The following is a 27,261-nucleotide window of genomic DNA, read 5'->3' on the forward strand; positions in this document are numbered from 1 at the left end:
CATCAAAAAGGATCTCATTCCCAGTACGCAAGGTCTTAACTATGTTGTCTCACTGATCTCTTGGTGGTGCTCATGTAAGTGAGCTCAGATACATTTGTCGGGCTTTGCCAAATCGAGAATCTAAAATTAGCTTTTGAATTCATGCCTGCTAATTATTGTGTCTGTTTCAGTTATTTTTCCTTTCATTAATAGATAGGTGTGCTCTTGTTCCTGAAGTATTGCCTCTCGCTGATAGTCTGTTCATTAGCAAATGTGAAAGAGAAATGAGACTGGTGGGAAGAAAATGAGAGTTAGAGTAAATATTAAGGAAGATCAGACAGCACTCCCATAACTTTTGTTTCTGAATGGTGCTGCAGTAACATCTACCAACTCATACGGCTTTTTGCTAGGGTGATTCGCGTTCCCCTTCAAACATTAACATCAGCATTATAAAATAATTTAGCTCTTGTTTTTTGTCAAATTAAGATGCTTTAAAAAATATTTTATAGGTTGTTCTTTGCAAAGCCCATAGAACAAATTAAGTAATTTTTACATTGCACTAAAAGTATGAATCTCATTAGATTCAGTCCCTGGAATTTTGCCATAGCTCATTCTATGCTACTGTTCTCCTGGGAACTGGATGGTTTGGCACCTGATTGCACTAATTAATGCTGAACTTTAAAACCTTGAATGCAGAGAAAATTCAAATATTTAACATGCACTGATATTTGCAAAGTGAAAAGATGGATTTTATGCAGAAATGTGATATCCAATTTCTTTCTGCAATGATGCCAATACCTTGGAATTAACTCTCAGTGATGTTTAGTAGAGTAGCAAATGGAAGGAGCTGCTGCTGTAATGTTACGAATAACAACAGTAATACCTTGGCCCTAGGTGGGCTTTATCCTCATGTTCATCTCTTGTGCAGCCTTGTATGGGAAGGAGAGAAGGAGCAATCAGCTACTGAATGTGTTTATGAGTTTATAATACACATGCAGATCTATATAAAGGATTACAAAAGCAGGACTGTTGCAATATCTAAATATAGGTAACATTTTCCATCCATATTGATAGTGTAATTATTTTCTACTCCACCATTCCTGTCAAAAATGAAAGAAAAGCTTCAGCCATTTGACAGCATGCAAAACTGTGTGCAGCTTTGAACTTGCTTATCAGTGTGGTATTTTCAAGTGTATTTACATAGAAAACATTTCAGACATGTTTATGTTAAATCATTTTGTATTCAGCTCTAACTGCTATTACACTTTACCTTTTTGAGGTGTGGCTGGGAAGTGATATTTTGCTTTATGCCCTTCATTTGTGAGAGAATCCAGTTAAGTGACTGGAGCAGACACTTCCTATCGGGAGCCAGAGGAATTCAAGTTCCTCAGTGGGAAGAACAGAGAATGAAGTTCCCATGGATCTGATTTGTAACTGGTGGTTTAAGCACACTTTGTCAGGCCTGTTTTAGATATTCTTCCCAACCTACCACTAAAATTGCTTTTTTACTCTGCTTTCTGAGTGGTACCTAGAGACCCAGAACCCTTAATTCTCACTGAAAGCAGTCTAAATACTGTTGTCTGTTGTGAATACATAGTTGTCTTTCTAGCAAATGCAAATGCCACCTTTTTATTTTGGGTTCTTTGTGAAGTCTTTAAGTATGTTACCAGGGAGAATACTTATCTTAATAGATTCCTTGTGTAAGCACCTGGATTAGCTATCTGCAGGAGGCTCAAATACTGTGTATTTTTCCAAACTTCTGTTTCTACTTGGCATTGTCTTTATGTCCTTAAATCACTGGGCTGGCCCTAGGTCATATCTGTAGATCGCATGGATAATTTCAGAGGGTCATCATTTTCTGACAAAGCAGCTTGTGTAATTTGTGAAGAGTTACCTGCCACATAAATCCAAGCTGCCTTTCCTCTGAATTGCTGGCTTCAGCTCTACCTCTGGGTAAAATCGTGAAAATGTCATTTATTCCTCATAAAAAAGCATTTGGTATTTATACTAGCATTGCTGCTTCAATGACATCTACCAATTTGAAGCTGTCAGTTATTCAGCTAATCCAGCATGTGTAAAAGCTGATCCAATGTAATGATCCAAGTCCTACAGATGATTGCTTCATTGAAAAGTGTGCTGATCCCTAGAAATGCAGAGAGGGATCCTGAATCTGTTCATCACGACTGCTCCGTAGTCTCCTTGTAATGGTTACGTGACTGCTACTTGAGCAGCCAAATGTCATCTGCTGTCATTCAGCCCTGATGGGGTGGTTACCCTTGTAAAAACTCAGTTCCCTAATACCAAGGCGGGCTCATGGCTCTGCTTTACCTCCTGGGAGGCTGTGAGGAACTCATGTATTGTGCTGCTGCATTGAGGACTGGATAGGCAGAGAACTTCTTTCAGCCAAAATTAGAGAAAAATATTGTTGCATCTGCATGTGAGAGGGGAACTGGCCCCCTGAACAAGCAGCGTTGGCAAGCACAATTAAAGCTGGGTGCTGGCTGCCATCAGTCCTTAGACTGGAAGTCAGGAACCTGAGGGAAACCTCCTATAGCCCCCATGCAGGTGAGGCACAGGGTGGGATGGCATTTATGGCTCTGATCCAAAGATGGATCAAATCTTGAAGAAAAGACTTTGGCCCAGATGCATGCTGAATAAGTACTTACTGCAACATCCAAATACATTTAAGTAATTGCTCATGCAGCTTAGATGCTGCTGGTATAAAGTGGTAGCTTCTGGAATAAACCTTCAAGAGAAAAGTCAACAGAAAAAGGATGAGATTTAATGAACAAACTGTGCTGGGCACATTCTGTAAGTCTGTTTGCCTACTGTGCACATATAGCTTCATCCTAATAGCTTCTCACATTATAAACAATAGTATGCCTTCACATAAAGACTAAGGAAATCAGACACAAAAAGTCCTTCAGCTGTCAAGGACAAATTTATTCATAAGAAAATCCCTATGAAATATTTGTGCTGCTTTGCAACAGAAAAAGAAAGGGCTGAGCATCTAGGTGAGTGCTGTCCCACACCCCAGGGCACCCATGCAGATGCACAGGACCCCATTGGTGAGTGTTCTGGGGGAGCCAGGTGCTGGGGCCCAGTGGGAGCCATGTGGCTCGCATTCCCACCTCTGTTATCACTGCTCTTTAATCTTGACTTTCTGCAGGACTTTTATTTTTAGCGCTAACGATAAAGAGAAAAATGCTAAATCTTAGTAATTTTTATGCACCTATGGTTTAAATCTAGCAGTTAAGCCTGTGAACTTTATATTACTGCCTTTCTGCTGTCTTCTTCCTGACAAAGTGGAGGGTCTGCCTATAGTTACAGGTATGCTTGGAGCTCTGTCACTTTGCTCTTCTTTGACTACCCCAAGCCTAATTGGCTGGCTCTGAAGAAAGAGGGGAGTATTTGGGCTTTTGAGAATGTTCTCCTTTTTAGGCTGCTTTCCAACCTTTTCTTCCCTGCTTAATGACCCATTCAAAAAAAATTTCAATGAAATTCTTAGACTAGATTTACATAAGATCATTAGAGTATTCCAGCTCCTTTACTTTAAAATATTCATGGCAGCCTCACATTGCTGGCTTCACAGAACCAATTTCAGGAAAAACTCCCGTCAGCTTCACTGAATACGGACGGCAGGGTAGAGCTCTAATTGTCAAAAGCTCAAAAGCTTCAGCTTTGGTAGCTGTGCTCTGTGTCAAGCACCAATTCAGGCAGTGCCTCATTGTGCATCCTGCGCTCCGTGGAGCCGGGGAGAGGCAGGTTGGGTGCTTTTTATTGTCCCCAATCTTTGAACATAAATTGCAGGAACTTGCTGACTAAAATCTCAGCCTATGAAGGATTTTCTGCATATCATGCATGTGTAACATTTCACTGGATTTGCAGCTTTGGGAATAAAGCAGTCTGTGCATTTTTATATTAAAAATTCCTTGTGGATTTTTGGCTTGCTTGCCTATTATGATATTTGCTTTGGATTGTTCTAGAATAGCAAGAGATGCAGTCCTGTTAAAGGGTGGCTTGATTTATCTACAGAAACAGTAGGACATTTTTACATGTGAGGTTTATCTTAACTTAAGCAGAAAAATTCTGTGCAGCATTGCTGTAGTACAAATAATTTCTAGGAGGGGTAATAGTGGGGATAGCATCTCAGCCCACAGACTGCCAAGGAGGAGACCAGGTGTGAGATCCAGGGCTGGAAAGCTCACTTAAGGGTCACAGCAGCAGAGCAGGAAAAAAATCATTTGCATTCTTTCCTTTTCCTAAACACCTTTGCATTGAGCTGCTGTGCTGTACATACTGCAGCAGCAGTAGGAGTAGAATGCTTCCGGCATCCCTGTAGCACAGTGCTAACAACACTGGCCCTCGTTTCTGAAGAGTATGCAAGCTCAGAAGAGCACGGTGCCTCAAATTCCCTCCGTACTCTTTAACTGCTTTCAGTGGTTGTGCCCAGTGAGTCTAGATCCGGAAACACTTTGCTCAGTGTTGTACAGTAATCCCTACTCTGCTAATCCTGGCTTAATGAACAACCCGAGATGCAAAGCAAAGTCCCTGGAGAGTGGTAGGATGCAAAACGTCCCCCCATCTTAAAAATTTATTGCCAAAGCAACTGTGCTTGGGTGCGTATTTATATGTTTTAATGGGAATGAATAATTTAAAGCCATATAAAATATATGAATGTGACTTTAAATTAATCAGGTTTTTGTGTATGTTGCTTGGCAAATAAAAGTGACTCTAGGGATTTTGTTTTACTTCTTTTTTGTTGTTGTTCTCTAAGGAGGTGATTTTTGAAAAGACTTTTAATAACATTTCCATAAAACTGAAGCATGCCCTTTGTCACCCCTCCAAACCCACACGTTTCTGCGTTTCAAAGCAGTCATGCATTGTAATCTGTACTATGGGGAGCAGATCGATCTCTGCAACCACTTGAGGCAGAGGAACAGGTGTTAAACAGGGGAGAATAAAACATCCACCTTCACCTTGCTGAATTGAATGGAGGGGAGAGCAGGTTGGTGCTGCAGGGTTGGGTGTATGCAGGGACTGAAAGGATCTCCAAGGGCTCTGGAATAGGGAGATTTGAGTGTAATTGTATCTGTGTTGTGGATTCTTATGTGGAATTTCGCTGCATGCTTTGCAGTTGGTGAAAGACGTTCTAATGTCTGCATTAAAGGGTCAGTGCGTTATTAGGAGATCAGCCAGTCGGAAACGTGGCTGTTTATGTCTGTTCCTGTCATTTTTTTCTAATGTTGCATATATTCAGATCTGACATGTGAACAAAGAGCCATCAGGTGACCAGTTCACCGTGTGTTGTGTTTCTGGTGACTGATAGCATTCACACTTGGAATATCCTTTAGTGACTCCCTCCCAAGCTCATGCAACAAAAATCACCTCCAAAGGTGAGTGATTGCTTAATGTTAAGTGAATTACCATCTGAATTGTCAGTGTTTCAAGAAGTCAGTATTTGAACACTCTCAGTGGAATGTGTTACATGCATTTCTTTCTTACTTATTTGTTTGGTCAGAGTATTTAAACTCCAGGGAACATCTAAACATCTGTGTGCATAGTGGGTAGAGGGCAGAACTTAACTCTGAAGTGAGTTGGGGCTTAGATATGGCTCCTCAGACCACCATCCCAAGACATCACTTCATAGACTTGTAAATATGCTGCTTTCAGACTCACCCACTACAACTGTTTTCCTTTTGTGGAAAGAATGAGCTATCTGTTGAGTTTGGCTGACTGGATAGTCAAAACTGGGGCTTAAACTCTTGTTGTGTTTAATTTGGCGCAAGGACGGACAGGATCTTAGGTCTTCTGTAACCAAAGTGAATGCCACACCTGTCAAGCCATAGTCTTCTGGTCCCTCTGTCCCCCTAAAATTGTCATTTGGGGGTCCAACATAAGTTTTTTCTTCAGCGATTTCTGTCAGAAGTGAAAATAACAGTTTACCTGCCCCAATTATATCTCCTGTGTCCAGAGAAATTAAAAACAAATCCAAAATTTGTCTTTAAACATTTATCTTCCATGAAGACTATGAGGATGGCTAGCTTTACCTCTTCACTGGCATCATAAATCATTCTGGCTTTAGGTGTTTTATCTTTACCATGCTTGTCCTTCTGTGCTCTGGAGCACACGAAGGGAAGGATCGTGGCAGCACCATGAGGGCCACTCGGCAGGATAAGCCGGGTGAGCCGCAGGCACTGAAGTAACTGGCAGCACAGAGTGGTGCGGCTGTAGAGCACACAGTTCAATTTCGTTATAGTTCTTGGAAATCTCGGGTATAATCCTGTCTGTAGTTCCTCTAAGCAACTCGTTTTTCTGTGTGAATGAAGAGCAGCAGGATAAAAATACAGTTTTATACTTCTGAGAAATTGCTCTAGCTGTTCCTCCTCTTTTTGGGTTAAGCGTCAAAATTGCAATGAATTCAGTCACTCTGCAAGAGAGCCCCGTACTGAGAGGCTGCTCTCTCTTATTATCCCAGTGTCTCAGAGACAGGAGCATTTTACTATGACCTCAAACTTAATTTTCCATCTGTCTGGTAGTTGAACTCATATCCCATCATAGTTTTGAAGACGTCATTGAAGAACCTCTGGATTTTGCAGTTCACAACTGTTTTGGAAACCAGGTAGAACATGTAGGTTATGAAACTGCTCAAGTTGTGGCCACCATCAAGGATTTAAACAGCTTAATTGTATTAATTGGCCTATATTTGACAGTGATCATGGTTCTGCTCCTTCAGTTAATTAAAGGTAATGACTAGGGCCTAGAAATTAATTCATTCTGCTCATCTATGAAGTGCTTTTATTTAGCTGCATATTTTTGATACTATCTCCTGAAAGAAGTTATTGCAAGAGTGACTATGAATGAAAATGTAGATGTTATTTCTCCTGCCATCTGAATATAATCTGGCATTTCTATGAAAGCAAAACTGAGATTATCTATAGATCACCAGGTAGGAAATCATTAGCTGTCAATCATACGGGCTGATTAATGCTGGGACACCATTCTTCTATTGCTTCTCACAAAAGGTCTGACATATTATTGATTTATTTAGCATCTTGATATTAGCAAATACATATGTCTAAAAGAAGTTATCCAAAATGCAAACACACAATGAAAAGGTTTGTTTAGACAACATGTGGCAGGCAGATACTCTTGTCCAACAGAGCATGGCTGACTGACATTTTGTTTCTGAACTGAAGCCCTATGGTCAGACAGGTGTGTTTTTGGTGAAGTAAATAAATCTTTCAAACAACTGATTTCTAGTATCAAACCAGAAGGAAAATTAGCCTGTAAAGCTAGTTAGCAATGTAAAATGTTCCCTTCTCCCTGAAAAACACTCAACCAGTTCTTCGTATCAAACTGCATTTGACAAGTGGAGTGCTAATATTTGGCATTATTGAGTTATTTTTGCAGTTTAACTTTAGAATTGACAACTATTTACAGTACTTAAACAGGGAGCTATTAGAAGACAAACATCCATCGGGGAGCATAGTGGGGAAATAAAACAATGCAATTAAAATATTATTTAATGTGAATTAATTCTAAGCCAAGTGTGACAAACAGCAATTGCCAACATTTCATCCTCTCTTGTAGCACTGACTTGTAAACTACAATTACATCTGTTGTATTAGTATTCGCAATAGTGATGCTTGTGATAAATGATCGTATCAAATTTTAATGGCTTTCCTAATGTTCACAAGAATGACTGCAAAGTGAGGTTACCTTCTCTTAAATTTATTGTGCCAAAAATACTGCATGCAGCGTACTGACAAAAATCAGCTTCCTGTCAAGTGAACAACTTCTACAACAACAACTTTGCAACAAGAGAGTAGTGGAATAGCAAGCAGGAGAAACAAAGCGTCCCAGAAAAATCTCCTTTCTGAAGGAGATAGGAGCTGTGAGCATGATGTATTCTAGTGCGTGTTAGAGGCAGAAGCCCATTTATAACTTTTTACAACAAATCATTTTATATGGTACACATCAGGAGCAAAGTAAAAGACAGTAACACAAACAAATTGGGGGAACAGAATGAAAAAGACTCCTGATCTTTGGTACACTCAAATCACTGCCTCTTACACTGTCAGAAGCATTTTTGTGTTACATATACTCCTGGTACAAGTAACATATCTTGTTTTGTTTAATGAAATCACACCTAAAATATATCACAGGGCCATAATTTCTGCAGGAAGTTATTTGAATTTAATCAATTATTTCTCATATCTTTACCGTTAGCAAAAGTAGAAAGAGATTCTTTCCCTGCAAAGCCAGGCTCTACCTGCACTAAGCTCAGAGGTAGGATTGCACTGAACACATCAAAGCATACTGGTGGCTTAAAAGAATATCAATGTCACCAAATGCTGCCCAGTCTCATTTTCATGTTCATTTTACTTACACGTAATTTAGGAGTCATCTTTTTTGTATGTAGTTTGATTTTTCTCTAATGTACAAAATTTACAACCATGTTCCCCAAGTCTTTCAAACTTAATTCTTTTTGGGCAATTTAAGCTCTTGTCAGAAAGGCTCTGACAGTGTGAAGAGAAGCCTGTTTAGGAGTCGTCTTATATCCAAGCTGATGGCTAGACTGAGTACTCATCTAGCACAGTGCATGTCACTTCAGAGGATCTTTCATTACCCCTTGTGCAGAGAAAATGAACAAGGCTGACTATGCATACTCTTTGGATCAGATTCTGATCTCTGTTACAGTGGTTTATATCTGTTTGTTTATATTGGTCTAAAAGAGATCACAATTTCAAGGCTATTGATATATGCTACAATATTAGGAAAAACTCTTTGACCCAGTAATTTGTGTCCTGGTGTCTGTGTCATAGAGAATCTGTACAAATGGGATGCTTATAGCCTAGCATTGCAGATGTGTGTTATTTAGGTGCTCCAGTAATACTATAATAAAGTGTAAGAGATAAGATCAGCAGCTGATGCTTGAACCTTGAGATATACCTGCTGTATAATCCTAGATGCTTGCTTCTGTATGGTTTATATGCAGGAAAGCCAGTGAAACTAGCACTTGAACAGAAAAAGAAATACTTGGGAAGAATGAGAGAGAATTCTGGGTTTGCTGGGCTTCTGTTTCAAGCTGTGAAATGCTAGGAAAGAATCAATGTTTATCTTTCTGTTGTAATTCAAAGATAATTTCTAAATGCCACATAAAAAATAGGAGTATGCTTATGACATAGATTCAGCAAACATATGGCTAGTTCAAGATATTTAAGTGGTGTGAATCGTATATTAAGGCAAGACTAATTTAGTGGCTACACTAAAGCAAAGAGACATCCTGCAACAAATGAAGGACCACGCAGCAGGACATTTACAGTAGCAAATACCCATTTGTGCCTATTAGCTGCTGTGTAGAGGCTTGTGGATAGTACCAGGCATCCCATTTCCACGGGCTGAGGGTCTGCTATTCATCCTTTGTTCAGTGATGCTGAAATGCATTGCATAAAATCTATGCTTTAGCAATTGAGGAAATTAAGCAGGTGCGTCATTTATCAAACTGCTGATTAAATCCATTCTGCTCTAATACATAATGGGACAAAAGACCCCTCGGTCTTACTTTAAAGTTTGATTTGTGAGCCTGTGCATGCACTTGCAAATTGCAGAGATGTGTGGCTTTCACACACATGTACATATGTTGTAGGAAATTGTGTGGGTTGGTGTGATATGTTTATTTCCCTGAGGTCCCACTCATCTCTTAAGGACTTATTCTGGCTTTCCAAACCACTGAACTGCTCTGACTAACCAACCTTACTTAAATTAACCTGACAGATGGGGAAACTTCCTCCTTTTTGCAGCCCCCAACCCAGCTCAGTTTTGCAGAAGTAACTTATCCATTTTAGATGCTATGAAAGGAAACCTCTGACTTAGTATAGGGCAAGGTGTGGGCTTGTCATGGAGGACAGCAGCATCCTGCTACTTCCAGCTGAGAAATCTCAGTGATACCAGAAGTCCCAGAATCAAATTGCCACACAATGTGTCAGCTGGCTTCATATTTAAATTTTCTTATCTTGTCTGTAGATCACCTTGCTGAAGTCCAGGAGAGAGTGACCGATGTGGTGAACCCACTGTGAATGGTGAACCCAAGTGCTCATTGCAGGAGGAGCAGCAGCGTGACTCAAGCCTTCTTTGTGAGACCAGCCCATCAGCAGCACCTGCCAGGTTCCCTGCAGCATCCAGGCTGGGAAGTCTACAGGTGAGCTAATTATTTTGGTGACAGTTGGGAGTGCCGGCTTTCTGCCAGGTGGCACCAGCTCTGTTTGCTTTGAGAAGAGATGTGAAATGATTGATCAGTACTGAAAGCATTTGTGTGTGCTGCAGGATTGCTCATTACTTCATTCCATATTTCACATTTTTGGGACTGCAGTTCTCTTAATTGATCTACCTCATGCTTGTTATACATGAGTCCAGAGTATGCAAACAAAATGCTTAATACTTCTGCTGTGGCATCCTCCACAGATGGCCAAGGGAGGTTTGTGGTGCACAAGCTTTAGAACTGAAATCAAGAAGAGAAAATATGCTATCAGCAGTATAGTCAGTCATTCAAGAAGGATTTTATGTAGTTGACTGTTGTGTTAGTGCTCTGAACTTCAAAGATTTTTTATTGCCCTAAGCTTCCACTGACCTCAGATCTCTTAACTCTGGTGCTTCCTCTTTACCAGCAACAATGCCAGGTGTTCAACAAAATGTGTGCACAATTTCTGTTTGGTTATTTTTATTTTTATTTTTATTTTCAAACAAAAGAGAAGGAAAATATGCACAAAACTGCCCTTTCCCCTCTCATCTCACCTTTGAAAACTGCTGGATCATTTCTTTTGACATGTATAAAGAAAAGAATCAATCCCACGAGATATTCCTGGCATGGAACACTTTAAAGAATGAGTTTAAGTTTAGCAGCTGAGGTACAAGATGTTATAAGGCAGTGCTGGTAACCACATGCATTAGTGTTGCATGCTTCACATCACATCTCCAGTTATTCTTCAGTTTCAAGAAAGATCAAATGCTAAAAATTCTCTTCATTTGTGGACCTACTTGCTTTATTCTGCATATAATTCAAGAAAATTTCTTTCTATTTAATAAGAAAGTAATTTAAAAAGAGAAAGTGAAGAAAAGGTAGCTTTGTGCTAGCAGTTTAACACTTGGATTATGAGGTTCCTGGTACTGCTTTTGCTTTTCCCATAGATATTCTGTATAAAGTGACTAAGTGACTGAAGATTGTTTCCTTCACTGGTAACACAGTGACACTCATGGTGTGCCTGGACATTCTATTCTTATTTGCAAAACACTTTGAGACTCTCAGAATGAACATATGAGTAGTGTGTAGTATCGATATTAATTAGGAAATCATAATTGGGCTCTGTGGATGTTTCACAGCTGGCACCTGCAAACCCAGGAATTTGGGATGAATAGTTGCACAGATAAAGCTTGCTGGGCAGAACAAGAAATTCGAAAGTAGATAATTCAGCAGATTGAGCTTTGGAGATGCTTTCATGGCAAGAATTTTGGCTCAGTGGATTTAGAGGGAACTATCAAAAGATTCTGGAGATTTGGGGTATCACAATGTAACTGGGGTAGACACACATGAAACCCCTCAGTGCGCCACCAAACCGTACTGATGTGAGGGATGCTTTTCTTTGTGTAAGCACAGTACTGCTCTAAGCTGATCCAGTCTAACAGCTATGTCTACAAACATCCATGGAGACAATTCTTTACAATCTATGTTCCTTTGAAAGCAAAGGAAGTTAAATTCATAAAGCATTTTTGAAAAGCCATCTTTTTTTGAGGAGGGGCAAGGAGATCTGTTTGAGCACAGGGCTGTATTCGTATTAGGTAATGGTGTCTAGGAAATCAGATGAGGAGGAAAATTATGCCACAGAGAGACTTTTTAAAAGGCAGGTTTAATTTTAATTTATATATATATATGAAAATGTTTCTGTGCTTCAATATGGCTTCTGAGTTTTTAATGTAATTGTTTAACAAAAAAAAAAAAAAAAAAAAAAAAAAAAAAATCCAGTGTCTTTTACAACTTTAATTTTTGTTTCCAGCTGCAAATAGCAGTAATGGAAATAACTGATGAGTCCAACAGGGTACCCTGTGCCTTAGGTTCTTCCTTTGGTAGCTAGACAGAGATATTTACTTCACACGCATTACAGAACTTAATTCGTTTATATTTAGAGAGCATTCTCAGCTTTTCCAATAGAAGGGCAAATAATTGTATTTGCAACTCATACTGAAGAAAGTGCACTTCTAAACATTGTTTTTTTCTATGTAATTTGTGATCTGTTGAAAAACACTGCGCTCCTAAGCAGACTGACAGAAGCTAATGCGTCTGTGCCATGACAGCTCATCAGCAGGAGCTAAAGCTGACCTGTAGCTCTTATGGTGTGAACCAACAGTTTGCATCTGTAGCACAGTAAGGATATGGAGTAAATACTTCATAGAGAGAGATGAAATGTTAGCTGTTGTCACTTAGTCTGCAGCAGCTTGTATTGCTAGCGATACTTTGCAGTTCAGTTGGGTGGAAGTACTAATGGACAGAAATTTGAACACAATTGTGAAAGGAGCTGTCATGCAGATTTCTCACTTTTTTTTTTCTTTTTGAAACTGCCCCCTGAGCAACTTAGTGATAGCAGAGCTTTCTAACATCTTTAAATGTTGCTGACTGAGAAAACAAACACCACTGTCACGTTTGGAAAGTCAACGCAGAGAAGTGTCTCATTTGTAGGGCGATTCATTTCGATTTTCATCTTGCTGCTGTCACTGAGGATACATGAACAACAGCAGTTGGTATTATCAGGAGACCTAAGCAGACCTGTTTCGTTGGCTGACTTGACAGCTGTTCCGTGAAAGAGATTCATGCTCACAAAATCAAAAAAGTAGGAAGACCACATTTTCCTTTTAACCCTTTTTTGGCTCACTGTGCCTGCTTCATGCTTTTATAAAGAAAGTCACAAAATGGGTCAGCCTGCTGTGGAAAAGGTGCAAGGACTCTCACCCACCCACCCCTGTCCTCTTCAACCTCTCCTAAAGGCATCAGGTCTGGCCTGGGGTAGTTTAGCGCAGGTCATGGACAGGGGGCTATTTTCCCTGCTACACAAACAGCACAGGAAGAGGTTCATGTTATTCTTCTAAACTCTCAGTTCCTCCAGGAGCCAGGATCCTTTAGTCAGGCAGCATCTCTTTACAAATACGCAGCCAGTTACGTGTTTTACAACTTGCACATCCATTCAGTTTTCTACTCGGTAGTTTTAGAGAAAATATTATTTACCAGATACAGTTGCTAAGTAGTTGTTTCTGTGCAGTAAGGACATTGCAGTGGCTCTATCTTAGCTCTTCTGAGATTTAGATTAATTTGCAGCGTCATTCTACATGCTGACCCCTCGATCCAAAGTAGTTTATGCAGTAGTAGAGTTTGTCTTGTGGTTCTTTAGGTGACAGGAACTTTAATATCCGCTTGTCTGATAGGAATAGCAGTGAATGCACTACACTAACATGTATTGGTTCCACCATTTCATTTAGCTCCTGTTGTAAAACTCTGCAAGTTTATCATATGTTACTGTGAGGTGTTGGTGCTGTGAATTGTTACACTCAACAGGAAATAAAAGACTGTGGAAGTGAATCTCCATAAGAAAATCAAAATTGATACAAAACTGTGCTTTATCACACACATGCCTCACCAATGACACTGATGGAGGATGAAGGATGACAGGTTTCAGTGGGTATTTAGTTTAGGCTCTGGAGTTCAGCTCAGACTTCACTGAAGATAAAATGTAGAAAAAAAAGCAGTTTGTGAATGAAATTAGGGCACTTCTTTGCAGTCAGCCCAGCTGATGCTCCTCTGCATCTCTCTGTAAGAGCTTTGGGAGACGCTCTCCCCACAGTTGGATCTGCAGGGCCCTGGCTTACATGACTTCATGGTGGTTAGGATTAGTCATTTTAAATGAATCACCAGTTATCTGGGGCCAGTGTCTCGGCTTGTCTCTATATAAATCTAGTTTAATTATTTTTGGATTAAAGATACTGTGTGAAGGCTGTGACATTTCAGTTCAGAAAAGCTCTTTGGAGATCACACTCAAAGGTCTTGTTGGCTCTTTTTGATTTCCATGCACTGGGATATATGTTAGCTATGGCATTTGACTTCACAGTCAGATAGGAAAACAAATCTGAGCGTACGTTTTTACCAATGCGAATGTGAGCAGAAGGATGCCGTGCAGGGATGAGATCCATCTGTCTCACACAAGAAAGCTCCGAATTGCTTTACTCAAGGAGTGCTACCACTAATAGCCAGGGACAGGACCGCCTTTCCTAGCAAATGCTATTTCCATTAGTACATGTTTACAGAACAAGTACATTAAATATGTATTAGACACATTTCTGGGCAATATGCGGCATGTGCATATGCTGGTAGGGAGGCACAGATGACGCTCATTTGAAATGCTGCTCATCAGTCATGAATTCATTGCTGCTGGGCCACTGAGGGTACAATAAATGCTGCCCCTTTTCACAGGACAAGAACTCGAGCTGATTACTTTATTATGTGTGTCTGATACAGTACACAGCTGTGTCGTATGTCCACTGCTACCAGAAGAAAAGATTGGAAGGAAATGACAAAAGGCTCTTCTTTCAAACAGGGCTCTGATGCTTTCTTACCAGCTCAGATTTTTGCCATTAGCTGAAGGCCACAGCCAGGAGTATTTTCATGTAGATGTGAGTGAACAAGAGTCCCTGTCTTTTACTGTATGTTAGCAAGCAAGCATGACATACAAGTAGTTGTCTCTCATTACAAGCCTTACTGAGCACCTGAAACCTATTGTTTATTAGATTGTTTAGGACATGCAGTGGCTTTAAATAGTGAATAGATGTGTTCTGATATAGTGTCATCTCTTCTGCAGTGATGAGGTTGAAATGTGAAAGATGCAGAAAGGGAGAGAGGCCAACCTGATGCCTTCTTTTATAAGTATCCTTCTCCAAGTAAACCTCAGTTTAGTTTTCCAGAGCTTCTGCTACCTATAGAAGTCATTCTCATAACTTTTTAAAGCACATAAGCAGGCCAGTTTCTTTCAATGAAAGCAATCACCTTCTTCCAGCTTTATATAGAAAGAGGTGCTTTGTTAGGTTCCCACTGGCAATCAGCCATTATCAATGTAATTATCAAGTGCTGTGAATTTTTATATAGGTTTAAGTGCTCATCCCGGCCTATTCAGCCCAAAGGCTCCTGGGACAGTCTCCTGGTTCTACAGGTACCTACAGGGTTGATACTTTAACCAACCAATTCCCCAACCTCAGAATTTCAGCAGAGGGAGAGGAAATTCTGGCTTTTTGCACCACAGCACATGGTTGATTTCCTGAGGACTGCGATCATTTTTGGATTTTAAACTCTGCTGTTTTGACTTTAAACATCAATGTGCTGGCAGGACTGCTGGTTACAAACACTTCTGTGTAAAAGAGGACGTACATTTGTACACCTCACCCAGGCACATGCACAAGAACTGGCTTGTGCTTTGACTTACAAGTTGGGCCCAATGGGAGGTTGTCTGTCTTACTCAGATTGTAATACTTGGTCGCACTGGAGTGTCCATGTTTTAAGTGAGTCTGTCTCTTCCAATCCTCTTTAATGAATGATAATTTTGTGAATTTTATCCCATTTCCTCTTAAGAGCAGTCCTGCTGAGATTTTAACGTGTGGCAAGGTGCCTGGGGGTTTAAACAAAAACACCCCTTCCAACTTCTTTTTTCATTAATAAATTATGAAACGACAATGTTTTTAATATCCTTCCTAAAAGCTCCTGTGCTGTCAGTTGCAGAAGTACTTTGTCACATGCTTGTTGTATTCTGAGTAGTTTGATGCTGAGCTCGGAATGTTTGCAGTCTGTTATGAAATTATAGTGCTTATAGAAATATTATTCAGAAACAGGGTGTGCATAAGGGTCTCTTCTTTCCATGAGAATATAACCCGCACTTGTAAGAGCTTTCATGCTATTTGATTATTTTATAGTATTTGCTTTGTATCATATGAATTAAGCCATACCTCTTGTTGGTGAACATGAGCATGTATCTATAAGCATGGACTGAAGAAAAAGCAGCACAAAACAAATTGGTTGCAAAATAACAGTGCAGGATTTGAAGATGCAATTCTTCGTTAGCATTTCTGTAAAATATCTACCTGAACTCTACTATGTATAACAACCTCTGCAGCGTACAAGGGCTGTAGGACCTCTGCTTTCCTGCAGTGAAAGAATGATGTTCTGTGAGAGATGAATTAGAAACTGTTTTCTCATCTCTCGTCCTGTAGTGCTGTTTAAATACAGTCAATAGAAATGTGTGCTACAGAGTCAGATCTAGTGGTAAGGCAGATCTGCTGTGTATGAAGCAGACACTTGCTCTGTATGAATTCAAGTATTTCTTGTTCTGCTCCTCTGGCCCTTGGTTGTCAACCAGGAAGAGCAATCAACTGTCAGTGACCGGCCGCCTAAGGAATGACATTCCTACCATACTTCTTTTGATTGGTTTTCAGAATGAAATGTTTTGACAGCAGTCTGTAGGAGCAGGGATGGTGAAGTGTGGATGTAGTGGCAGAGGTAGAGGGCTGGTAGAGCACTGGCAAGCAAAGAAAGGGGGGTCTACGCAAGTGCTGTTCTTGAGAGGGAGCTCTGGGTTGGTATTTGCAATTTCTTCTCAGGGAAGGTGTCTGCACAACAGAAGCACTGGGCAGAGATTGTATGTAGGCAAAATCATGAAGCAGTTTTCCAGCAATCTTTCCTTTTAGTTTTTGAAGGTGAATGTGACAATTCACCTTTTGTTTTCTCAGAAAAGTGGAATCTTCATTTTCTGCAGAGCATGGCGCAAGTGTAATGCAGTTACGTGGGGAGGGCAACCCAGCTAAATGAATCAAGCCATGATTTCAGAAGGGTTGGTTCCTGAAGGGGAGGCCTGCGAGGCTGAGAGTCTGCAGTGCCCCTTCAGTGACACTGTTATTCCCCTTGTTTTCTCAGAGACTGCCAGTAAAGTCAAAAGCTGACGGTTTAACATTAATTCTTGCTGATGGTTTCAACTATTCAAACTCTCACCTTCTGTACTGAATAAGAGTTAGAAAATTATAGAATGAATTTACACAAATGTGTTAGATTTACCGAAATGCAAAAGCTCTGCTTTCAAGTGGTTTAGAAAAATTAAGTAGTTAATGTGTTGGCAGGGGAGCGCATGCAGGTAATGCAGTACTGGTTTGTTGAGCCCTTTACTGTGTCAAGAAAAAGCAGCAAAGGCTTCAAATGGAAATCACTGATATTTGAGCATATAAAATTTGACACAAATCCATTTCCAAACTGATGTTCTAATACTTCAGCTCCTATAGAAAGCCTGTGTATTTTCAAAAAGTAGGACAAAGCAATAAAACCTGCTACCAACTTCTTATTTCTTAAATGTAAAAGATTCTTCCCTGCATTTCCAGAAGGTCGATCTTTACTTGTTCAGTTGTCCTTCAAATAATGCTAAAAATTGAAGTGCATACTAAAGAGCTCAGAATATCCTCTATTAGCTCAAACCAACCAAAAAAAATCACACAATATTCTGTGCTTTGTTATAATGAGTTTCAGTTCTACGTGTTTACCTACTGAAATGCAGGTTACCATTAAAACTTGTAGGATAGCAGGTAATAAATAGTGAGCAGGTGGGAAAAGACGTCCTGCAACTGATGATTACACATGTTGCAGTAGCAGTTCAGAGATTACTTTAATAATAGACAAGGCTGTAGCCTGCTGAGCAGATGTATGACGGCGCGTCCTTGACCATGCCCAGAACATGTCTCAGCATCTCGCTGCCACTCTGAGCTTCACACAAGGACAGCTGGCTGCTAAAAATAACTGAAGGGATAGCAAACTAAAACATCAATATGTTAGGGAATGGGATGGTTCCATGTACACTGAACAGCACTGCCATGCAAATGATGAATCTCCAGAAGGAGAAGAGAGAATTAATTCTCATATTGCTATTTTGCAATGGCTTAAATATGCACGGAAGCTATTTTCAGTGACCAGACAATTGCATCCTGTATGGCTTTGTGAATGCAAACTGACAAGCTGCTTGAGGAAAGTGCAGTGCAATCATTTTTGGGCTTGAGCCAGGCATATCAATCGAACCATGGCTCCTCCATAGCTGCTCAGCTAAAGAAATGCAGAACGAGCATGTCATTTCATATTGAACAGGAGGCTAAGAGTTTAATGACTGCTCTGGGACCTCAGGCAAGACTTCCATCAACATAGTTAGCCACTGTTGTTTTCAAAGGAGCCATGAAGTAAACAGTAAAGCTATGAGAATTTACTGCACGTCTCTTGTCCCATGTGAAGGCTGGTAGGATGCCTGCATGTGCTGTTTGGTACATACAGCAAAATCCTTTCTTTTATACGGCTCGTGCCATTTGTGAAAATTAGAGTTCCTGGTTAAATTAATGTTAGGTGTTTAGAAGGTCTCCTAATGCTGCCAGCAGTCTCCTACACTACCAGTACTGCATGTTCTATCCAAGGCCTTAAGTCAGAGTGACATTGCTGTGATGTGATACAAAGTGTGAGGGAGTTCTTCCTTTGGCCTTGAGCATGTTGTAATAATTCCTCTTCTAATAAATTTACTTTTTTTGTTTAAACAAAGTAACAAGCAATACAAACACTGTACGTGAGCAGCTCTGCTGCTTTATTACTGTTTCAGCATGAATGCCATAATGTCTGCTAAAGAATACTTGGTGTAGAAGACTCAATTAGCCAAAGAAATCAAGCAGGTAACTTGATTCGATTCCAGCAAGGACTACTTGGCACATTTTCAGTAACTGAAGGTCCAATCCTATTATCTCTAATATGTCAGCTACCCTGGAAGATTTGGTTACATTTTATGTTCAAATGGGAGTGCCTGTTCCACTCAGTGGCAGTGCAAAGTATGGTACAATGGAATGAGAGAGTGGGGATGGACACGTATGAGGAAGAAGGTTGTTGCAATGCTGTGTGCCTCACCAGCAGTGGAGATCTCATGTTTTTTAATGCAAATGGAATCCATCCATTGCTTTTTGTGTCAATTCCTCCCAGTTAAAGGTGAATAATTGCTGCTAGAGATGAGCTGCAGCAGTTCCAGGCCTTAGTCTGCACTCAGTGCTGTGCTGCTGAGGGTTTTCAGCCTCTCTTTTTATCTGTATATTTTGCTGATTTCTGAGGATTACCCATAAGCAGCCTATACTTAAAGCATCAGGTGAATGCCGTCTTCCTGCTGATCTACCCAGGTGTGTTTATGTGGATGCAGTGGCATTCAGTAGCATTGAATCAATCTACTTTGTGTGCATTTTGAATTGATCTACTTCAGATAGAGTTTGGGGTTGGTTTTTGTTGTTGTGGTGGTGGGGTTTTTTTTGTCCATTTAAGAGCAGAACAAATATGATTATTAGCTGTCTTTTTTCAGCAACAGCCTTTTTGCAAAGCTAGAAGATATGAAAATCCTGAAATGCATTTTCCCTGGATCATTTAACAACTCAGGGCTTGATCTTCTAAGCAGCAGGTAGTGAAAAAGCACAGCTAAGCCACTGGTGGGATTAAGCAGAGCACTGTATTTATCTCTAAGACTGGAAGGAGAAAGTTGACTTAAAAGTGTGGCTTGTTGCTGAAGTTGGCTGGGAACTACTGCCTGCCTCAGTGCCTGCGGGCTGCAGGAGGGATGCAGTGCCACCAAAACGCTGCCAAAATCCTCATGGGCTGGGCTCCCACCTTCCCTTGAGCCGCGTTCTTCCTTGCCCCTTGAGAAACTGAGTTTGTTGACAGCAGCAGGGGTCTCTTCAGGCTCAGTGCCAGGTCAGCTGGTGCATCCCTCCACAGCAGGGCCTCCATACACACTGTGCCAGAGCGAGCACCTTCCTCTGTGCTCTGAGCTACAGCTCTGTTAGCCTTGGAAGGAAGGTGGCTCGATTTAGAGATATACGTATCTATTAATAGATATCATCTTTTAAGCATGACTTTTAAAATTTATGTTTAAAATGAGTTTTTTATTTTCCAGATCCCTTTCTCCTGCAGTCAGGTGGTGGTGTGAGTAGGTCTCCTTGTTCTCTCATGAATAAAGTGTTCACATGAACAGGAAAATATTAGAGAAGAACATAGAAAAAAAAAAAAAAAAAAAAAAAAAAAGTCTGTTTAGATTAACCAAATAAATACAAGATAATTAAAAATCACGTAAATTGATCCTGCGAGTTCCAATAGCCTTCAAAATGTTGATGCTGTGGGTTCTTTATATCTTCAGCTTGCATTTTTAAATGAAAACACTGAATTAAAAAGACTTCTAGGGGAAACTGTAATATACACCAATACTGCAAGGGAGAGGAAATTGTTTTGTAATGAGTGAGGAAGGGAAATGAGCAGGTATTGTTTCTTTGCTTCAGTTTCTTTCCCTCACAATCGTAAGAGTTTACACAGTGATGCTTTTCTGTCTTTGTTCTATCAATCCAGAGTGTATTAAGTATAAAGCAAATATTCACATTGTGTCATTCACGTCCATGGGTGTAGGCACGCAATTGAGGTTTTGCATGTATGAATGCGTTTGTAAAATCAGTGCTTCAGGCAGGTCTTTCCAAAGAGATCCCTGCAATCTGGTATTAAGTAATCATAGATGTGCTCTGGATGAAACACTTCAGGAGGTACAGAAATGAATTTGAAACCACATAAAATACTCGTCACAGTTTCCCCAAAGTAAAATCTTTTGTTGGATGAGAAAGCACACGAGGCTGACAGGCAAATAACCTCAGAGGATCTCTCTGTGGGGTTGGTGTTGCAGGGGGATGCTGGCGATATGCCCCCGGCAGGCAACAGCAGCCCCCATCCCAGGGGCTTTCGGGAAGGAGTTAAGAAAAATGTGTCAGAAACTTCACTGCTCTTTCATGAATAAAACTGAGGGCTGCTGAGAATAGATGGTACTCCGGGGTATCAGTGCAACATAGTTTTAATGCACATTTATTCTGGCCACCTTTCATTAAACTGTGGTGCTTAGCTGGGTTTGTGAATGTGTCTGTTCAGGCTGCGTTCTGCTTGGAAATAAGGAAGCCTTCAGTAGCATGGGGAATCATGTGCAGAGGGGCCAAGTTAGATCATCTCAGATAAGCAGTGCTCAGCACTGTGATCACACTGAAGTCACAGTTAGATTTAATGTATTTGTTATGATTTGCTTTTTTGTTTCATTTTTTTTTTAATTTTTATTTATTATTATTATTTTTTTGGCAACTGATTAGATATTGCAAGCATAAATGTTTGTGGGACAAAGGCTGAATGATGTTGTAGAATAACTATTGGCCCAGAAATGCCTTCATGCAGTTTTAGGGAAGGGAGAATCCTGTGTGGGGAGAACCCAGGCTTCATAAAGGGAATGGCTTTTTGCAGTTAGGTTTACTTTCCATTTATTTTGTTAAATCCTGTAAAGCAGCAAACATGTTTGTTCCGTAAATGAAACCTGTAAGTAATGCCTGAAGATCCAAGGCCATTCAGTAAAAAGATTAAAATTACATCATGTACCCTTATTTTTTGGTACGTTATCACCACTCTAAACTTTCTAGCAATTTTCAAGTACTTTACCAGGTTATAAATTACAGTGGAAAACATGAATGAGAATCGGAATCACAACATGGAACAAACTAAACTTGATAGCTGTGTTGACTGAGCACACTCAGCAGGGCACAGATAAAGAGCATCTTACGCAACCCAGGTGGGAATTTCTTGCTTGCCTCTCCTCCAAGGGCATTCCTGATGCTTCAGGAAATAAATCCTATTTCCCATATGTTTCATTTTCCTGGGTATTCAGAAGAAGCACTGACGTTACCAGCTCTGACAAAAGGAATGAATGAAACAAACTGCATTGCCCCATCACTCATGTGGTTCCATAAAATCAGGAGAGTTATTTTAAAAAGTGGATGAAGCCCAGTATTTTTAAGTTCAGTTTCTTTCTCAAAAACTGATTTCAGGTGTTTGCAGTGAATGAAGTAATGAATTTGCAGGAAAATACTCTACAATAATGTACCAAAAATATAAGCATATAGGGTAACTAGCGCTAAAATAACTGGAAGCGTATTTTCAGTGCTGAAGGGATGCTTTTAAAAATGTGTTTGCAGTGTGATATGTACCGTCTTGGATGCCATTTTCATTCTTTGATGCGTCTTATATCAGAATGACACCACTGTGTGACTTGGAGGCACAGAAGAACGTACAGCTTCATTTCAGAACAGAATAATCCGTGTACTCACTGCAACGCTTTTATCTCCAAAGCCTCTGGAAAGTGAGTGTGTTGCCAGATAGGATATAGTAGAAACTGTAGCATTTTAAGGAGCTGCTGAGCTTCACCCATTTGTTTTTATTTGATTGCATCAGGCAAAATCAGTAATCTTAGCTCAAAGCATTTTTAGAGGTGGCTTAAATGAAGGCAAATTTAAACTCTATCCCCTAGGCATTGCTGGGCTGAGTCCAGAGTGGCGTTGCCACAGCTTCACTGTGTGATTCTGACACAGCCAGCAACTGGGCTGCTTCCAGCAGCTAGCCCTGGTGAAAAAATGGTGAATACATACATAGAATAGGAGCTGGAGAACTGACTTGGTCTTTTTATAACTCAGGAAAAGACGTTATTTCTTTCATTCATAACAGTCCTGTAAGTGACTAAAAACAAAAATTTGTGATTTTTTTTTTTTTTTAACTTTTCAAACTGAATTTCAGCCTTGGCCTCAAATATGTTCTTGCACAACACAGTATTTTCCCCAGAGGATATTAAAAATGTTTAGGCACTAACAAGCAGTTACAGCAATGTAATGTAGAAACAAAGTTTATGTGGCAGGGGAGTTGGACCTCCACGATCCTTGGGGTCCCTTCTACCCCATGCCACTGTATGGTTCTATGGTTCTATGATTGTTATTATTAGCTGTGGAAGGCTGTGTGTATGCTTCCTCTCCAGTTTCACTCTATGGCTGTTTTTACAGTCAGAGGTGTTCAGAATTACTAAACAAATTAGATTGTGAATGTTCATATCTATGAGCAACCGTGCAGTGATCCTTGAGCCCTCAGTAGCTGAAAGCATGTGTGATTTCATGCTACTGTGCGCCATCTTCAGAAATGGAATTTGCTCAATAAGAATTATTATAATTAAAATGGCATTTTCCTAGAATAGTTGCTTGTGTACAGTTTCCTGGGATTCAGAGAAAGCTGAGGCTGTTGGTACCACGCATGTCACTACCCCGTCTGGTGCCTCCTGGAACAATCCCATAGGTTCTGTCCAGGATGCTCTTGGTAAAGTCATCCAGAAACATGAATCTGTAATCACGAGGAGCAGTTTAATCCAAGTTCATAAATGTCAGATCTTCTAAATTAACGTGTCATACCGTGGCTTGCACACATTCCCATATGCTTAACTCATGCTTGCCAGTACCAGAAGGGAATACATCCTGCATATTCCTGTACCTAATGGGTGCCCTTTCCTGCAGACTTGCAAACACTGGCATGTGGCAGAGAGGTACAGAATGACATTTTGCATGTTTAAATTAGCTTTGTGCTTTTCAGAAATGCGCTCAGAGCAGGGACAGCATTAAAAGAAATATTAAAGAGTGAGTTCCTGTCCATGAATTGGGATTTTGAATTTAAAAAAGGGACATATTGTAAAATCTTTTCTGTATGCAAAGTCTTGCTGATGCTTGGCTGCGCCATGCGGCCAGACTCCAGCATGCCTCCTCATGTTAATCAGAGGGGAGTTCTGCTCACACACTGGCACGGGGAAGCTCATAATTATAAAAACATGACTGGAGGCAATGAATTTACAACCAGCCTGACTACAGTTGGACTCCTAAATCCATAACCATTCATCTAAATAAGTGTTCTGGTTTATAAAAAGTGCAGTTAGTTCAGTGGGAATTGTTCCGGAGTGGAAGTGTTCCAAAAAGAAACGTATTTCTATATGAAACATTTGTGTTTGTACATAGAAAAACACAGTTTTTCGATTTTTTTTTTTCTTTTTGGATTTTGTTGGAGGTTTCAGTGGGAAAAAAACCTGAAACAAAACATGAGGAACAAACTCCAATGTGTCATTATGGAAATAATGACTTCAGGAATGAAATGTTTTTGTTTTCTAGGAGAATCTTTAACCTCTCCTCTTTAAGCGCTCAGAGAATCAAATGATTTATTTAAAGATTCAAGAATAGGTTTGGGGAACAGAACTGACTCTTCAGCGTGCCTGAGGTTCCCATACAGTTCATCAGGTAATAAATATTGCTTACTGAAATAGTTACCCTCTGGTCGTCTGCTAATCACAGCCAAAGTGATTTGACAGACTGTATTTATGCAAAATAATTAAATTGTAGGTCTTTGCAGAGAACTTTTGCATAGTTTTACTATTAATTTAACAAATGTAATCCGTAAGACTGAGGCTTATCACTGAAATAGCAATAGGATTTTTGGGGTGTTGCTAAGCTGCACTGTAATTACAGGTTTTGGATATAAATTGCTCTTGTGTGTGAGAGCAGCCAATGGCTCATGAAAATGCATTAACTTTTCACACCGGGTCGAGACAGTGCATACTGGGCTCCCTCCGGTAGGACTTGTTCCTGCAAAGATCCACTCATTTCCATAGAGGAGAAGAAGATTGTAAAATCAATACAATCACTACAGGTTTAGCTAATCTATTTTAAAGGCGAGCTTGCGAGCAGCGTGCATTATTAACACAATGAGACTGGTCTGTGCTTACAGCTTTGCTGCCAGTCAGCTTCCCACACACCAGTGTGGCCACACAAACTCTGTGGTCTGCAAAGTGTCTGACAAGTGTTTACATGTTAGCATTCGTTAGAAGACTCGGTCAAGCAATTCATGCTAGAGTAATTGATTATCCCAGGGTGACAGTTCGTGTTTTGAAATAGCTGCCAACCTGAGCAGGAGCGGGACAGTCAGACCAATGGCAAAAGACATTGATGGACAAACACTGGGATTATTGAATAGCTGCTGGAGTGACACACCGGCGTCTACAGAGTTTAATCAATGCCTCAAAGACATGGCAGCGTTATAAAGACTGTTTATTTCCTTTCTGTGCACTTATGAATTGTTAATGCAGTCAATACATATTAGCTTCATTTGTTGTTTGGTTAAAATGCAATCTGAATTTTCCAAGCTAAGAGTTGCCTTAATATCAGTTTTTATATGGTGAAATGTATGAGTCCTTGCAGACTTATAAGGTTTTATTGATGGTTAGAAAGGCAAGCATAATTCCTGCCTTTGTTTATTCCAACATTACAGAATTATTAAGAGTTGACATTGCAGCGCTTATTGAATGAATTCATTTCCTTGGCAGTGTGTGCATTTTGAATTTTCTTGAGTTAAGCCTGAAAAAGTGGATGCATCAGCAGAAGTTATTGAATAGCAACAGTACTGCAAAAGGATTTCAAGCTAGAGCAGTGCAAAACTAAACCTAACAGCAAATTATCCACAGTCAGTAAACATCTTGGAACAGATCATCCCTTACTTAATGGTACCGAAGTCCATCGAATTACCCAAGAGACAAGTTTGGACCGGTATTAATTTGCAGCAGATGTTTGAGTAACTAATTATTTGAAAGAGCTTGAGTATATTGCAGTATAATTACTTGGTATTGCAGCTTACTGCTTTGAGGGTTTATTTTTGTCTTACTCTTGCAACATAAGCAATACTGCAAAAGACATGGTGTAAGTTTTCTGAATGATTTCTTTTTTTCCCTGAATATAAAGAAACAAGAATTGTAAAACATTAGATGATAGTACCTTAAAAGTAAAGCCAGGAATTGACTGATCTGTAACCTGCACTGTGGGCCCTGTTCACAGTCAGACAGTCACTCCTCTGACATCATCCACTTCCATTCTTTTTCCTCCTAGGTGTCCTCTTCACTTGCACGTGGTATCTATAGGGTGGCATGGCAGGACCATGCTGGCCCTGGCAGAGGTGCTTTGTTCCTTGTGACTGGTGTGTCTAGGGAAGGTGCTGGGGCTCACATCTTCCTTGGGAGCTTGCGTAAAGATCCAAGTTTGCCCTAGCATCAGCTGCAGCTAAATTCAGTTGCAGTTTCCTTACCTTTGCTCTTAGTTTCTGAATTCCAGGGTTTTCTGGGTGCGGCCATAATGATGCAAGCATTTGAATGAGGAGCAGGGGGAGGCCTCACGGCCAGGCCCTGAACAGCTCAGGCACTGGGTGCTTGCTGAGTTATCAGACTGTTCCTGTGTCAGGGAGGGAGAACTTTATGAAGAGGAATGAAAAAGATTGGGGTACTTTGCTAAAGTGAAAGGAATTTCTTAACAAGTATGACCGCTCCTGTGTTAGGGCATAACCTGTTTTTTTTACTAGGAAGAATACTGAAGAAACTTTATTTGATAATAGTTTATTCCATAGCAGGCTATTTTGCATTTTACTCTAATTCATATCAGACCTCCCATTGCTAAAGACAGGATATTTTAGTAGATAGGTGGAGTGCTGATCTAAGCCACCATGGCAATTTCTGTGCTCCTATTAACAGAGGCTTCTGTCATTTCAGTGACAATTAGTAGGCAAATCCTATTACAGGAATAAGATCACCAAATCCTCAACTCTAGTTCATGCTATTCACTCTGATAGGTGTTTAATTATAAGGATTTTGCAGGCTACAATACTTGGTGCAAAAAAATAAAAAAATACAGAAATTGTATTAGAAGACTTAAAAATGGCAAGTTAGACATCCGCTACTTCAACACTATCACTCTCACCCTTTTAATTGAAATAATTACTTTTCTGTGTTGGTCACAGTGGCTTTTTATAACTTGTAATATAGGAAAGCCAGCAAGGTCTGGCGCAGCACAGGCTTTTTCCTCTCTGCTGTATTATTAACTTCTGTACCGAAGTGCCACCAGGCATATTATCCATTTGGTGCTTTGATCCTTTTAAATTTGCTTATTAGTTGTACCTAAGAGAGAGAAACAGTGACTGAGTGAGTGACAGAGAGCTTGGGCAGCCTGCAATGCACTCCACCGTTAACCAGCCCATCAGTGTGCTAAAACAGCTCTGCTCTGCGTATTGCAGCTTGGTGCACACTGGGAGAATGTGGCAATTACTCAACAATGAGCAAATCCATTTTTTATTTAACAGAACTGTTGATGCTCTCTTGTTTGGTTGGTTTTTGTGTTTCTGATAGAAAAATGGCCAACTCCAATAAATAGGAAATCTAACCAAAGTCAGGGGAGCGAAGGGCAACCTCTACAGTTTTTTTTTTAGTTGGAGCGCAGGGACATGAAGGATGGTGA

At 40.2% G+C, this 27,261-nt stretch overlaps 2 protein-coding genes and 1 long non-coding RNA gene across 4 annotated transcripts in view; 1 reads left to right on the top strand and 2 right to left on the bottom strand.

The window, feature by feature from the left end:
• KCTD15 (potassium channel tetramerization domain containing 15) overlaps positions 1 to 27,261 on the bottom strand; it is a 195,033-nt gene that overhangs the window by 151,747 nt on the left and 16,025 nt on the right. The gene's annotated exons all lie outside the window — the stretch shown is intronic.
• The window catches only part of LOC140257118 (uncharacterized), a 143,840-nt gene that overhangs the window by 100,413 nt on the left and 16,166 nt on the right, over positions 1 to 27,261 (top strand). For both annotated transcript variants that reach the window (XR_011904963.1, XR_011904962.1), the window contains exon 2: positions 10,009 to 10,183. This is a non-coding gene — a long non-coding RNA (uncharacterized lncRNA). The remainder of the gene's footprint in view (positions 1 to 10,008; positions 10,184 to 27,261) is intronic.
• CHST8 (carbohydrate sulfotransferase 8) overlaps positions 1 to 27,261 on the bottom strand; it is a 166,327-nt gene that overhangs the window by 81,738 nt on the left and 57,328 nt on the right. The window lies entirely within an intron of this gene.

Source organism: Excalfactoria chinensis, chromosome 11 (assembly GCF_039878825.1).
Source record: "Excalfactoria chinensis isolate bCotChi1 chromosome 11, bCotChi1.hap2, whole genome shotgun sequence".
In the NCBI taxonomy this organism is placed as follows: Eukaryota; Metazoa; Chordata; class Aves; order Galliformes; family Phasianidae; genus Excalfactoria; species Excalfactoria chinensis.